Source organism: Puma concolor, chromosome B1, assembly GCF_028749965.1.
Source record: "Puma concolor isolate L17-30 chromosome B1, mPumCon1.1.hap2, whole genome shotgun sequence".
NCBI lineage: Eukaryota > Metazoa > Chordata > Mammalia > Carnivora > Felidae > Puma > Puma concolor.
In genome coordinates, this window is record NC_141670.1 from 22,723,167 (window position 1) to 22,738,528 (window position 15,362).

The 15,362-nt window shown below is 36.4% G+C and overlaps 1 long non-coding RNA gene across 1 annotated transcript in view; it reads right to left on the reverse strand.

Moving 5' to 3' along the window:
* Nucleotides 1–15,154, reverse strand: part of LOC147581508 (uncharacterized) — a 32,772-nt gene extending 17,618 nt beyond the window's left edge. Inside the window, exon 1 of the long non-coding RNA XR_015249687.1 lies at nt 14,980–15,154. This is a non-coding gene — a long non-coding RNA (uncharacterized LOC147581508). The remainder of the gene's footprint in view (nt 1–14,979) is intronic.
* Between the last annotated feature and the right edge of the window lie 208 nt (nt 15,155–15,362).

Here is a 15,362-nt window from a genome sequence, read left to right on the forward strand (position 1 = left end):
GTTTTTTTGTTTTTGTTTTAATCACTGGAAGTTTATACCTCTTAATTCCCTTCACTTATTTCATCCCCACCTACCTCCCCTGTGACAACCACCAGTTTGTTTTCTGTATTTAAGAGTTTGGGTTTTTTGTGTGTTTTTCTGGACCATGTTTGTATTCTTGACAGTCTGACCAAGAAAGTCCAGTTGACAAGAGACACGCTCAGTGATGATCAGAGCAGGGTAGAAAGTATTAACAGTACCTACAAGCCTGAGGTGTTTGACATTCCACTTGACTAAGAAAAGAATTGGTTGCACCTTTAGGATGATTCTAACTGCAGGAGAGGGTGGTCTATAATTCTGGTAGCAGAAAGAGTTTGGCCTTTGAGAAAAGAAGACTATCAGCATGGGATTCGTCTGTTATTATGCTCGTTCTCTTAATCATCATTTGACTCTGCTTTCAAAATACCTCCCAAACGCGTCCACTCATCTTCGCATGCCTTGCGAATCCCCTACTCTAAGCCACCATCATCTCTCAGGGAGACTTCCAGAAAGGTCTCTTCACTGTCCCTCTACCCAATTGTTGCCCAGCTCTGTTCACTTACCACACAGAAAACAGAAAAAATTTCTTGCAATCAGATTATAGAACCCTAAAATGGCTTTCTTGCCACTCTAAGAATAAAACTCAAACCCTATTGGTGGTGTATAAATTCCAACATGGAGGTCCAGCCCAACTTTCTAAATGTATCTCTTTTCCCTGCAGTCTACACACTAGTGTATCCCAGCAGTGACCCAGACTGAATTTTTTTGTGTTCTTCCAACGAACCCAGCTATTTCTTACACTGGGTCGTCTACACTTGGTTTTCCCTCTGTCTGGAACTTTCTTCCACCCCATCTTCTTGTATCAGTTTGATGAAAAGCCATTTTCTCACTTTAGTCTCAGAAGTCGGTGGGAATTTCTTGGCTCTGACCACGTCCACCCTTTCATTTTGCCCCAAGAAGAGAGATATACGTATATAATTATAAATATATATTTATACATTATAAAAATATAAATATAATACATAAATATGTAATAACTAATATATAAATATACACTTGTATGTTATATAAAATATATATCTATTTTTTCCATTCTGTTTTTAACTATTTCAATTTATGAATTAACTTTTTTTTAATTCACTGATGTCATCAAAATGTCAGCCATTAAGTCTTGAGTTCCTTGTCTCCCTTTTACCTAGAATGGTTGCCTACTACCACGAGCATTTTCTAACACATGATTCTCTCTCTTCATAGCATTTAAGGATTCAGAAATCCATAAAAATGCTCTCAAGTCGAAAAATAAATCTACACCATTTATATTCCAGCAATTATTACCAAAGCACACCTAAAAATGAAGTGATTTGATAGTTAAACATTTAAATGCTATTTAGAAAAAAAGGGGAAAGGTGAAAAAAATATTCTTGCGTGACAAGTTTCCAACAAGGACTTTTGTAAGGAAAGAATATAATACTCTTTGTTTAGGTAGCTTTATTCTTTAGATATTTCCACTGTAACAGTAAATTTTACAGAGTAATTTAATAAAGTGCCTCAATTTAAATAGCTGTTTTCTTTTCCCTTGAAGACATTCCTCTTTTGTGATTAGTGCTTGAAGAACAATAAAACAATTTCTGCACTAATCTAGGAACCAGCAACCAAGAAAGCATGATGCAAATTTTTAAATTAGTCTAAAGTTCAATCCTCTCAGGAACTTTTAGGAAATCAACAGGAGATTCTTATGAAACAAAATCAAGAAAATCTCATAAAGTGTTGTTTTTAAAGATCTATTAATACACTGTGGTGTTAGTTCAACTTTACAACACAGCATATCATATCATTGGATGCAGGGGAACAGTTTCACAGAGCCATGAAATAAAATGTTACTGAGTCTTCATTACATGATATTAGCTCATTAAAGCCACCAATGTCTTATTCTTAAGTAACCGACATGATTCTGTTACTGTTCGGAAATAAAATGATGTGTAGCTGCCCAATGGCTATAATAAAGTCACAAATAAGGTACCAAAAAGTAACAGAATGCTAAGTGACATTGGTGTGAACAGTAAGGGACATTCTTGTTTGCAGAAGTAATAACGCTTGTATCTGAAGTCATGACTTATGCAACCTGGCATGCATTCTTTGCCCATGGAGTTTTTTCTGAACTTGCTTGAGTATAGGACTACAGTAAAGAAATGGCAAATTGAGTATATGTTTTCATTGTGGATAAATGGACACGTTGGATAACTGACCATTTTAGACTTTCTTCTTCTCCTGCCCCTCCTTTTTCCTCTTTAATGGAATATATTTAATGTTCATGAAAGCTCATGGACTGACAGCTCTGGAGATGTATCAGTCCTCATAAATCCACAGGTACTGATCGGTAATTGGCAATATGTACTTTGCCCCGGAGAGGGGTTCAGTACCTGTGCTCGATGAGCTGTGGGTTTGCCAATGAAGTTATTGACGAGGATGGCAATTCATGTTAGGCAGAGAGAGGTCAATACAACAAAATCTGAGAAAAATAACTGACTTTCTGTCGAATGCACATAAATAAAACATCAGGGATATAAATCAAAGTGGAGGATCAAAAGGGAGATAATTCTGTTGTTCAGGTCATACTGTAACAGGGGACACTACGTGTCACATTGTCTTTTTGATCTTTAGCATCCGTTTTTGTATTGGTTGGTAGAGAAAAAAGTTCAGGAAAAAATAAAACAATACATATTTTATTATTCTGATTAAATCTGAAGTTACCTTTTGCATATCCTTTTTCTGGGTTCCTAACTACCACTGGAGTATCTTTTTTAGAGACTCAAAATATTACAAAGAAGAAGAGACACCAAGCAATCAGAACCCACAGGCACTATAATCAAACTGGAAAGATGCAAACTGTAAAAAACCAATATGATATTCTACAAAGTCTTCACATCAGTCTATGTTTTTTTTTTTTTTCTGTAGGCTCACATTTCACTGGTTTATTTTTGTGAACTCTTCTACTTTTGCAAATGTCAAGTTATTAGACTTCGTGAGACCAATTGTGGAAAGTTAGGAAACTGTTGTCAGTGTAGTGTATTGAAAACAGCACCTACTGAAATCAGTAAGACATGAGTTTGCTAGACCAAATCTACTCATCCTAAATAAATGACTTTGGGAAATGTATATCACCTCCATGAGCATCCCTCTTCCTAGACATAAAATTTTTAAAATATAGAGTTATTTAAAAATAAGACAGTGGCTGTAAAATCATAGTCATCCAAGAGTGATATATAAATGTTAAAAATATGTGCACTCTAGTCAAAGCCTTCTGTAGATAGCATATACTAATACTAATGAATTAAATATTTGTATCTAATCAAATAGTGATTTTCAATTTGACAACATCAAAACAAGGAGAAGAGGAATAGTCAGACTTGATAAAGAAAAATTACAGTACAGTTCAGTTCTTCAAAAACACGATCTTTCACCCTTATTCCAAAGACCTGTAATCATTATGACATCTTGGTGAATTTTCTTTAGGAAATTTTGAGTTATCACCAAAAAATGTACGACATTAGTGAGCTAACTGTAAGAGAGTCAATGATAGATATATATAAAATCTAAAAGTGTTCTTTTCAGCAGCTTTAGCTTTACTCTCAGGATCCATTTAATGAAATGATAAATATTCCCTCACTAGATTCACCTCCAAACTTGTGCAAAGCCTTTAACTTTGCCCAGAGGACCAACTCTCTTCTCTCCCACTTGATCTTGTTGAATGGTATTGCTGCAGTCAAGGTATGAGCTCATGGTGATTAGCAGAAATGGCTCATTGGCTCAGACGATGACAGATGGGTGGCATAGGAATAGTGCTATAGAAACACTCTTGAGAAATGCTACAGTGGTGAAAGTTATATTACATAGGATTTGTACTGGAGCTGTATATCTAATAGTAGTATTTAATTTTTATGTTCATATTGGAATTTCAGAAATTAAATGAAATTGAATGATAGAAGAGAGAAGTCCTTTGTGATGACTCTAAAATACTGGTAGGAAACCTGAGCTTCGTTGCTCCATCATGTTATCCTAGCTAGTTACGCCCACTTCATAACATTGTACCCTCATTATACTGAAATTAACTACCCTCCCTTTCAGCTCTTTGGGCATCATTGAAAGCAATTTGGTAGGCTGATCCTGAGCCTTAAAAATATTCATGATCATTGACACATTATTATACTTCTGAACACCTATACAATGGAAATAATCTAAAATATAGACAGAAAGAATCTAGATGCCAAAATATTCCACAGACATTTATATTTCTAAAAATATTGGAAACAACATATGTGGCCACTAGAAGGTAAACAGTAATATAAAATCAGTTTTATTCTTAATATGGGGAATTATACAGCTAATAAAATGTTTATAAAATTATCTAGCCAAGTGTGTGCTACTTTTGCAATATTAAGTGAAAAAGTCACAATAAAAATTTTTATATGCACCATGATGTGAAAAACATTCTGAGACAAAAGGTTGAAAGAAATAGAACAACATATTTATGTTGATTTCTCGTATAAAGAGAAATTTTTTCCACTTCTTCTTTTAACTCTAATGTACTTATTACCATGTATATATTCCCTTCCTAGTCAAAAAACAACTTATAAAAGATTAATATGGGCATCATTTAGCTTTAGAAGCATTGGCAGTTGAGGGAAATTTCTCCAACGTACAGTCGTTTAAAGATTAGATCTCAGGAAATTGAACTTCCTAAATAATAATGAAGGTAGAGTCTTAGTAAAAAATGTATTTGATTCATTACTGAGTTATTCCTCTGGTATACTGGTAGATCTGATAATAAGACTCTGAAAGTCTTTGAAACTTCTCTATCCAAAGCATCTTTTTGCTTCCTAAATCAACCTGAAATTTGGAGAAAAACATGTTGGTGATTTTTTAAAATGTACCAGTCTCTGGACCACCTTGAGAATGCTGGCTATGGGTGTCTGACATTCCAGTAATATATCACTGTGATGTGACATCCAGGGAAGACATCTTGATGAGAAATCACTTGCAAGACATTGAGTACCTCCTCTGATAATACGCTGCTTGAATATATCCTTGATAGAACTGATAGCTAGAGGAGGAATATTCTAAAAGAGCCTCCAAGAATCTCATGACAAAAAAAAAAAAAAAGTACATGGTTTAATTTTCAATTCTAGATTATCTCAACAGGGAGAAACATTGGCATGAATGTGTGTACAGCATATAGAGGATAACTGATAGTACAGACATACCTTATTTGAACATGCTTCACTTTATTGTGCTTCACAGATACTGTTTTGTTGTTGTTGTTTGTTTTTTTGGTTTTTGTGGTTTTTTTTTTTTTTACAAATTGAAGGTTTGTGGCAACATGGCTTCAAGCAAGTCTCTGGGTACCATTTGCCACCGACGTTTGCCCATTTTGGGTCTCTCTGTCACATTTTGGTAATTCTGACAGTATTTCGAGGTTTTTCATTATTATCACTGTATTTGTTATGGCGATCTGCCGTTGGTGGTTGTATCTCCCTGAAAGCTCAGATGATGGTTAGGATTTTTTAGCAGTAACAGATTTCTTAATTAAGGTACATACATTTTTTTTTTCTGTTGCACACTTAAGAAACCACAGGATAGGGGCGCCTGGGTGGCGCAGTCGGTTAAGCGTCCGATTTCAGCCAGGTCACGATCTCGCGGTCCGTGAGTTCGAGCCCCGCGTCAGGCTCTGGGCTGATGGCTCAGAGCCTGGAGCCTGTTTCCGATTCTGAGTCTCCCTCTCTCTCTGACCCTCTCCCATTCATGCTCTGTCTCTCTCTGTCCCAAAAATAAATAAACGTTGAAAAAAAAACTTTAAAAAGAAACCACAGGATAGCATCAACATAAATTGTAGATGCACTGGGGATCCCAGAAATGTGGGTGACTCACTTTATTGCGATATTGGCTTTATCGCCGTGATTTGGAACCAAATCCATAGTACCTCCGAGGTATGCTTGTATAAAGAAAGTCTACCCGTGGAAGCATGCTTGGAAAGGAAACTTAGGTATGGCTATCAACCTGAGTAGAAAGTATCCCAAATAAGGGAGAAACAATTATGAATACAAAGGATTTCCATTGTATTGTTACCCAGCTCATTTCACTCTGAATACATCCTTTTGACAGAAAGTTGATCCTTAAATAAAGGCAATGGGTTTTGCATGTTGATTTATACCATCTCTCACGCAGGACAGTAAGGATACCTTTAGTGTTTGAGAAATTAAGATTTTCTTCTAAGTAGATAAAATGTGGGGGAAATAGCTTCCAAAGTTGACATGGGTAATATTTATAAGACCATATGTCATAAGTGAGGAAACAACTTGATACAGAAATTATGTTTAGAAAGAGCAAACAAATGAGTATAGTTTTTAATATGGACCTGATTCATATATATGTACACATATATAAAATAGACATATGGGTATAAAATATATATATATATTTATACATATACATACAAGTTATATATATTTTTTCTTTCCCCAAAATTCAGGTCACAAGAAGTGACAAGTTAGCACAATTCAAGAATTTATGTGACCGTTAATAGTTCCATTAATGGCTACACATCCACAAGAACACACTGAGAGGGAGCCAAGGTCTTTTCCTTTTCTAGAGAGAAGTGGGAAAGAAAGCCAATCATTGCCAAGATTCTTGCTCTGACTTTTGTCTCTGTTTCTTTCTGCCTGCTGGTTTCTTTCTCTCTTACTGCAGACTGGCTTCCTCACATAGTGGGCACATGGGCTCCTATCATCTCCAAGCCTCCTTTCCAAAGGTTCCACCACCAGGCTACCTCTCCTCTCTTAGTTCTAATATTCAAATTCACAGGAAGGAGTCTAACTGGCCCAAATCTTGTCAGATATTCCTGTGTAGATTCCTCCTCTATGGCATTTGGGCAAATTGTAAGCTCTGAAATATTTGTCAGTAGAACCATATTAAGTCTTGAAAACGCCAAAGGAAATAATAGCAAATGCTACTACTGTTGAAACTTCCTGCCCATCCCATTCAAGAATTATGATTTTTACAAGGTTGTGTATACTTCGTAATAGCCTCTTCACCTCTGACACCTAGACCACAAAAGTAAGTAGCTGCCCAAGTAGAGTGTGCATCTCTCTAAAAATTCCCTTGTATTCCTGTTGAATATTTTATAAATAAACTTTTCATTTTGACATTATTATAGATTCACAAGCATCTGTAAGAAATAATTGGGAAAGATCACATGTACTCTTTATTCAGTTGCCCCCTGTGAAATCTTTTAACAGTGCAGTACAGTATCAGAACCAGGACACCTGCCATTGACACGGTCAAGAAACAGAACAGGTCTGTCACCTCAGACACCCTACATGCTGCCCTTTGGGAGCCACAGCCTCCCTCCAACACACCTTGGCAGTTACTGACCTGTTCATCATTTCTGTATCCTTGTCATTTCAATAACGTTACATAAGTGAAATCATACACTGTGTAACTTTGGGGATTGGCTTTTTTCACTCACCATAATTTTCTTGAGATTCATCCAAGTGGTTACATATATCAATAGTTTTCTCCTTTTTCCTGTTGAGTAGTGTTCCATGGTAAGTAAGGATGCACCACAGATTCTTTAACAATTTATGCAGGGAAGGACACATTGGCTTGTTTCCAGACTGTGTATATTGCACATAAAGCTGCTCTGAACCATTTGTGTAGAGGATTTTATGGGAACACAAGTTTTCTCTGGCATAAATGCCCAAGTGTGCAAAAGTAGGATTTATATCGTACCTGCCTATTTACTCTCTATAAGAAACTGCGGAGCTACTTTCCAAAGTGGCTGTAGCATTTTATGTTCTCACCAACGATGGATGTGATCCAGTTTTTCTGCATCTCTAGCAGCATTTGAAGTTATCCTTATTATTTTTTAAATTATAGTCATTACGATAGGTAGTCAGAAATAATGAGAAGTAATTCATTGTCTTTGCAGGTTGCATTTCCGTGATGACTAATGATGTTGCACATCTTTCCATGTGATTATTTGCCATCTGACTATCCTCTTTGCTGAAACGTCTCTTCATGCCTTATGCCCGGTTGCTATTTTTTTTTTTTTTACTATTGAATTTGGAGAGCTGTCTCTATATTCTATGTTCTAGTCCTTTTGCCAGATGTGTGGTTTGCAAATATCTTCTTCCAGTCTGTTACTCATGTTTTTATCCTACCATTATCATTCACAAAATAAGTGTTTTTGGTTTTGATGAAGTCCAAATAGTCAATTTTCACCCCCAATTGTCAGGCTTTTGGTGTCAAGTCTAAGAACTGTTTGACTTGACCCTAAAGTTTTTCCTCTTTTTTTTTTTTTTTTTTTTTTTTTTTTACTAACTGGTTCAGAGCTTTACACTTTAGATTTAAGTCCATAATTTTTCTTGAGTTGATTTTTGTATATGGTGTGAGGTTTAGGTTGGGATTTTTGTTTTGCCCACGGGTCCAGTTATTCTAACGGTGCTTGTTGCACAGGCTGTCCTTTCTCCGTCAAATTGCTTTCACTCCTTTGTCAAAAATCAACTGAACATATTTGTGTGGATCTCTTTCGAGATTCTTTATTCTTTTCCATTTATCTAATTCCATCCCTCTGCCAGTATTTCACTGTCTTGGTTACAGTACTGGCATTATAGGCCTTAATAGCGGGTAGAGTGATTCCTCCTATTTTTTTCTTCCTGTTCGAGATAGTTTTATCTGTTCTGTGCCTTATTCCTTTCTATTTAAATTTCAGAATAAGCTTGTCTGTGTGTACAAAAAGACTTGCTGGGATTTTGTTCATGTTAAATTTTCAGCCACCCTTAGAAAAATAAACTCAGAATCTTTCCAAAAGAAGCAAAAATAGAATACAAAAATTTTTAATGGAAATTCATTAAAATTCTGTCAATCCGCCATGAGTTCGAGCCCTGCGTCAGGCTCTGGGCTGATGGCTCGGAGCCTGGAGCCTGTTTCCGATTCTGTGTCTCCCTCTCTCTCTGCCCCTTCCCCGTTCATGCTCTGTCTCTCTCTGTCCCAAAAATAAATAAAAAACGTTGAAAAAAAATTAAAAAAATAAAAAATAAAAAAAAATTCTGCCAATCCGATGCTCAGTATTAGAATTCCTTGTGTAGGTTGAATGTTTCTTGGCTGAATCCCTAAGTTGATGTTCTATAGCAGAAGCTGGCAAACTTTGGCCCATGCCACCTCTGTTTAATAAGGCCTGTGAGCTAAGGATGTTTTTTACATTTTTTAAGGGTTGAAAAAACAAACACAGAAGAATATGTGACAGAAGCCATATGTTGGCCACAATGCCTAAAATGTATCTGTCTCTTTAAAGAGAAAGCTTGCTGACCCCTGTTCTATAGTGTCACACATTTGCATTTTGGAACATAAAAGGAAATAAATTGTTACCATCTAAAAAATGTAAAAATTCCTCACTGATAACTGCATTTACAAATATATACACTTCTTTTCAGCCAAGTTAAGATCACCAAGTAAATGAATCTCTAAGCTTTTGAATAGATTGTATTAAAATTATGAAACAGGGGCGCCTGGTTGGCTCGGTCAGTTAAGCTTCTGACTTCGGCTCAGGTCATGATCTCGTGGTTTGTGGGTTCAAGCTCCACATCAGGCTCTGTGTTGACAGCTCAGAGCCTGGAGCCTGCTTCAGATTCTGTGCCTCCCTCTGTCTCTGCCCCTCCCCCACTCATGCTCTGTCTCTCTCGCTCTAAAAAAAATGAATCAATTTAAAAAAAAATTTTTAAATAAGGAAAAAATAAAATTCTGTAACAGACAACATACGTTTCTAATTTAATGTAGTTTTGCAAACTGAAAAGCACCATACTTTTCAAATGGAAGGTATTATTATTCACAATATTAAAGCAAGATAATTTTATGGAGGCAGCAAAGAATACTGCTTATTAAGAACATGGATTTCTGATGGGGCGCCTGGGTGGCTCAGTCAGTTGAGTGTCTGACTTTGATTTTGGTTTAGGTCATGATCTCACAGTTTGTGGGTTCGAGTCCCAGATTGGGCTCTGTGCTGGCAGTGCAGGGCCTGCTTGGAATTCTCTCTCCCTCCCTCTGCGCCTCCCCTGCTCGTACTCTCTCTCTTTCTCAAAATAAGTAAATAAACTTTAAAAAAAAGTTTTTAAAAGGAACAGGTTTCTGAGCTAACTGCTGTGAGTTGAATCCTTGCTTTGTGACTAGCTAGTTGTGTTATTGGCCAAGTATCTTAACCTCTGTGAGTTTTAGTTTTGTCATCTGAAAAAAAAAAAAATGAAAACAGTGCTCATATCAGTGTCATAGTGATGATTAAATGTGTTAATACATGCAAAGAGTATTGCAGTGGCTGAAATAAGGATCTGTGTAACATGCATTTACTAGTAATATTACTTATATGCGGTTCACGGTATTCTTTGTTAACATAGTCCAAAAACTAACAACTTATCCACATCGCCGAAATCTTAAGGAGATGATTCTTCTCATGGTAGTTGTATTTATAACTTTTAAAGGAAATAATTTGACATCATTATTCATTCAAGAGATAGGATTCTGTAGCTAGCACAGTGCCAGGCACTGCGATGGTAAAAAGATACAGGCTCTCCCCCCACAAGGACGTTACAAGGTGTATCCTTGAAACTGATGCAGTGACAGACCTGTATATTTTACTCAGTGTAAATATAAGTAAATAGCATTCTGTGAAATTTAAAATGCCAGCCTGTAAGCTGCAATGTACTTAAGTAAACATATCAACATAATGGATTTTTTATTACCTGGAAAGCAGAAATCATGAAAATAGACACAGAAAACTAAAACATGAACATTACCCCAAGCTCCGTGCTTCAGAGATAAATCATGAACCTTTCTAATTCTGGCACAAAGTTGTTGTATATAATTTTTATCTCACAATAATAAAGCGGACATGAAAAAGAATGCCTTGCTGTCAAGTTATCCAAGTTGCATTTGTATAGAAAAAACCAATTCATGACTATTAGAGGCACGTTACACTGCGCTGTAAATCAGAGCAGGAAGGCAAGCTAAATTTCTTCGATGCAAGTTTGATTCTCAAGGGTTACCTAACTGCAGGCTAAAATGTAGTTGAACACATGAATAAGCTTTTCTCTTTGTTGTCATGTTTTTTAGTATAGTTGGTTTCCTCTCAAACTCAGACTTGATAACTACTTTAAGTGTAGGGTCATTATTTTAAAGAGATGAAATGCTATGTCTGCTTTATGTGACAGAAAAGGAAACTTTCTCCCTCGATTTCCTTCCTTAACCTGCATTGTGCCTGTTATCCAATTATCCATCATGGCCAGTATCTTTATACTAAACAGCTAAAACCTTTCCAGAAAAAAAAATCATTTCTAAAACTCAGGAAACATACACATACACAAAAAATTTCAAGTGAATTTCTCTAAAATTTCCTACAAAAGATTAACCTGTTTGTAAGCCAATGAGTGAAAGGACATACCAGCTTGTGATTCAGTAAAATTTCTTCCATTCCAAAGAGGGTAACCCGTAAGAAATATCTGGAAGTTTTTAAATAAGTTTTCCGAAATGTTATTTCTTGTTCGTCACTTTGTCACTAAAATCTTTAACCTGCGGTGTAACTTTTGTGGTTTGAAGACATGAGTCCGCTGACATCAGCACTCAGTCAGAGACGAACCAGATGGAGAGAGTATTGAGATTTCTGCATATATTAAGCAGTAATACTCCACTTGAGATAACCTTTGCCTTAGTGCTTCATAAATACTTCCTTAGGCTGGAACGGGAATCCTATTCTTTGTATGATCAAAATTACCTACTAACCTACTAAATCTCTAGACAAAAGTCATCCAATCTGGCTTTCGCTTAAGTACAATATATTTAATCCTATACCAGACACATGTTCCCTTTTGAGACCTCAAATAATAATACAAGAAGAATAATACATTGAGGGATACTAATAGTTTCCCAATTTAAATAGGCCTCAAATTTCACTTTGCTCTTAAAACAGCCCTTCTAGTTTCTGAACTTGTAGAATGATTTTCATGGCCCATGTCTCAAATGATTTTAAAAAGTAATGAAATAACTTCATTAAACATACAATCATGATTCAGCTGAGTTTTTCTGGTTTTTCAGACATTTAATGATCAAAGTTCATTTGACCTTAAGTGAACTGATGATGTGTATACAATAGCTAAATTCTGAAGCTATCTTTTTATTTGTAGAGGCATCCTCTTCAGCCCAGAATCCCTAATATATATGTTCGGTCCCCAGATCGGAGGTGAAATAGCTAAATGATTTGTTTGCTGGAACATCTGAATATATTCAGCACCACAAATGCAGAGAAGCCTAACAGAAAGTAATTATAGGCCCGTGTTTACACCCACTTATTAGGAAGACAGAGCATATTGTGCAAGCAAGGGGTATCCACACGCTTTACGTTTAACAAGTTATCTCTCAGGCAGCTGTCATTCTGGTGAAGATAAGAGAGCCACACATCAAATGTAAATTACTTTTCACCTCATCGATCAGAGTCAAAACAGAGCGCTTAAAAGTAAACAAAACCACCAGGCTGCTCAGCTCTCCCTGTGATTTAAGTCAACAGTTGGCATGAATGCTGAAGGGGAGTAAAGAATTAAGAGCACACGCAGCTCATTCTTCCTGGCTAGACAAATAACTTCCAGAAATTTAATTCAATTAACCAAATATTTATGAAGTGTCCACCGTGGAGAACGCAGAACAGGCTTCTCTGCTTTCAAAAGCCTACCATCTCTTAAGTGGGGGTTGGGATGGGCTGGCGAGTGGCCAAAGGGCAGAAAGAGAGCTGCCAGGAGGATACAAATAACTAGATAGTAAAATAAATATGCACACTGCCGTGAAAATTCAAGGGACGAGATCTCATCTCACACAGAAAGTGTAGCGGCCAAGTGTACATACTTCAGTCGGACCCCTGGTCTAACTTTTAAGAAAATAGAGACACTGTGGTATACAAGACTTGACCTTTCACGAGAAGCTCTGACCTTGCAACAGTATCAACCAGGAGTCCCCAGCAAGTCGGTTGACTACTGAGTTAACAATTCTGAATTAACGAATCTGCACAGGAAAACCTAACCCCAAAGAAGAGGTCCCTGCCAAATGACTTGTTAACATTCCTTCAAGCATTATGGCTTTGTGAAATTACAGTTGTTGACTAAAATAGAATTGTTGGCTAAATATAATCAATGAGGCATGTATGTAGGGGTCTAGCATCCGCCTTTATAAACACTGATTTAATGAAGGCAAGTTTTCATGGGGATGGAATTAAATTCCACAACCGCATCTCTGTTTAATAATATTAATTTCAGGGGCGCCTGGGTGGCTCAGTCGGTTGAGCGTTCGACTTTGGCTCAGGTCAGGATCTTAAGGCTCGTGAGGTCCTGCCCTGCATCGGGCTGTCTGCTGTCAGCACAGAGCTGGTTTCGGATCTTCTGTCCCCACCTCTCTCTCTCTCTCTCTCTCTCTCTCTGCCCCTCCCCTACTTGCTCTCTCCCTAAAAAATAACGATTTAAAAAGTAATAATAATTTCAGAATCATCAGAGCAATCTCGTTTTACTGAAGTCAGGTCTGCATTTTTTATCCAGGCCTGGAAAGGCAGGGGCTGTCCAGAGATCCACGGTCTCTCCATTTCTTCCCTGTACGGCACATCCTTGTCCTCATGCTGGGGAGCAATGACAATGGCCTGTCATCACATCCATTCTAGCAAGCTCATAGGAGAAAGGAGTAAGGAGGCAAAGGCAAAGCGTGCCCACACATTATCTTCCACAAATATTCCCAGAAGCTGCCGCACAATGAATTTGCATCTTGTTTTATCTTCTTTAGCAGAGTGGAGTCACGTGGCCACACAAGTTGAAAGAGAGCCTAAGTAATGTAGTTTTTCTTCTGCATGGCCCTGTGCCAACTGAAATTGAGGGTTGCTCTGAGAATAAAGGAAAGAATAGATTTTGGCCTCTCCCACATTGGCTGAAAAAGTATACATTCCTCAGCTCATCGTTAGTCCATAACCAGCCAAAGTATACTTTGCTAAGATGAGGAAGTATTGGGGAATTTTTATCCAGGAATTTCACTCCTGGGAATGTATTCTGAGCAAAATCAAAAAGGAAAAAGTACTAAATGCACAAAGATGCCTTTCACAACGTTATGAACGGAAGAAGAAGGGAAGTTCAACGACCTACAATAGGCAAATAGTTATATGATTATTGATAATTTCACAATGAAATAATATGCAGCAATAAAACATACTTTTGAATTTTACAGACTCAAGGAATATATTAAGTGAAGAAGTATATAAAATGCCTATATACTACTATTATAATAATTTAATAAGAACAAATATGCATGAAAAAACTTGGAAAGATATATATCAAAATAATACTAATGTCTATCTTGGAATAGTAGGATTAAGAGACACTTTTTCCTTTTTCTTCCAGTTTTTCATTTATAATGCAATTTAATATCAGAATATAGTACAATTCAAATAATGATTAAGGATTTCCTCATTTTTCACACTTTTCAATCCATAATATGCTTTTATTTGTATTTCACGATTCTCTCTAGTCTTATCTTTTATGTGTAACTCCCCAGTTATATCTGAAGGTGTCCATTTTTTAAAGTATGAAAAATTTTGTCACTTCAGGTGACTTGAATTTATAAATAAATAGAACTTTGATATTCACGTTGTATTTGCTATACCAGCCAACTATTATTTAACAAATTCTATTTAGAAACTGATTGCTTTTGTTAATAAGTTTGAGTTTCCATGATTAAAGTTTTAAGTTTTTAGTGAAACCTATATTTTCTGTTTTAAGTTTGATAAGTATACCTTGTAAACATGCTAAATAATAAATTTTGCTAAATGATAACAACCAACTATTTAAAATTCATGCAAACCACTCATGGGAATATTATTATTTATTAGTCGCTTACCATGTATTATTCAGTATTAGTGGCCATCTTTTCTTGGGTTTATATGGAGAAGATGTCAGTAGCCACAGTAAATCCAGGAAGTGATGGGAACTATTTAAAGTTCCAAAAGACCAAAATGACCACTTTCTGTGTTGTCTACACTCTAGACAGCTCTTCCATGAGATGTTATGGATGTCTTAACGTGTCCTCCAGAAACAATAAAGGAAACAAAATGACTCATCATTTCCAAATGAGCACCCAGTAAGGGTACTGAAAGTAACGTGATATGAGAGATCAGCTGGTATTTAACTTAACTATTTCATGTAGGAGTGTTTTTCATGTGGGAATAACAGGATACAAAAATCAAATTTTATATGGAAGTGGCTGGGTGGCTCAGTCAGTTA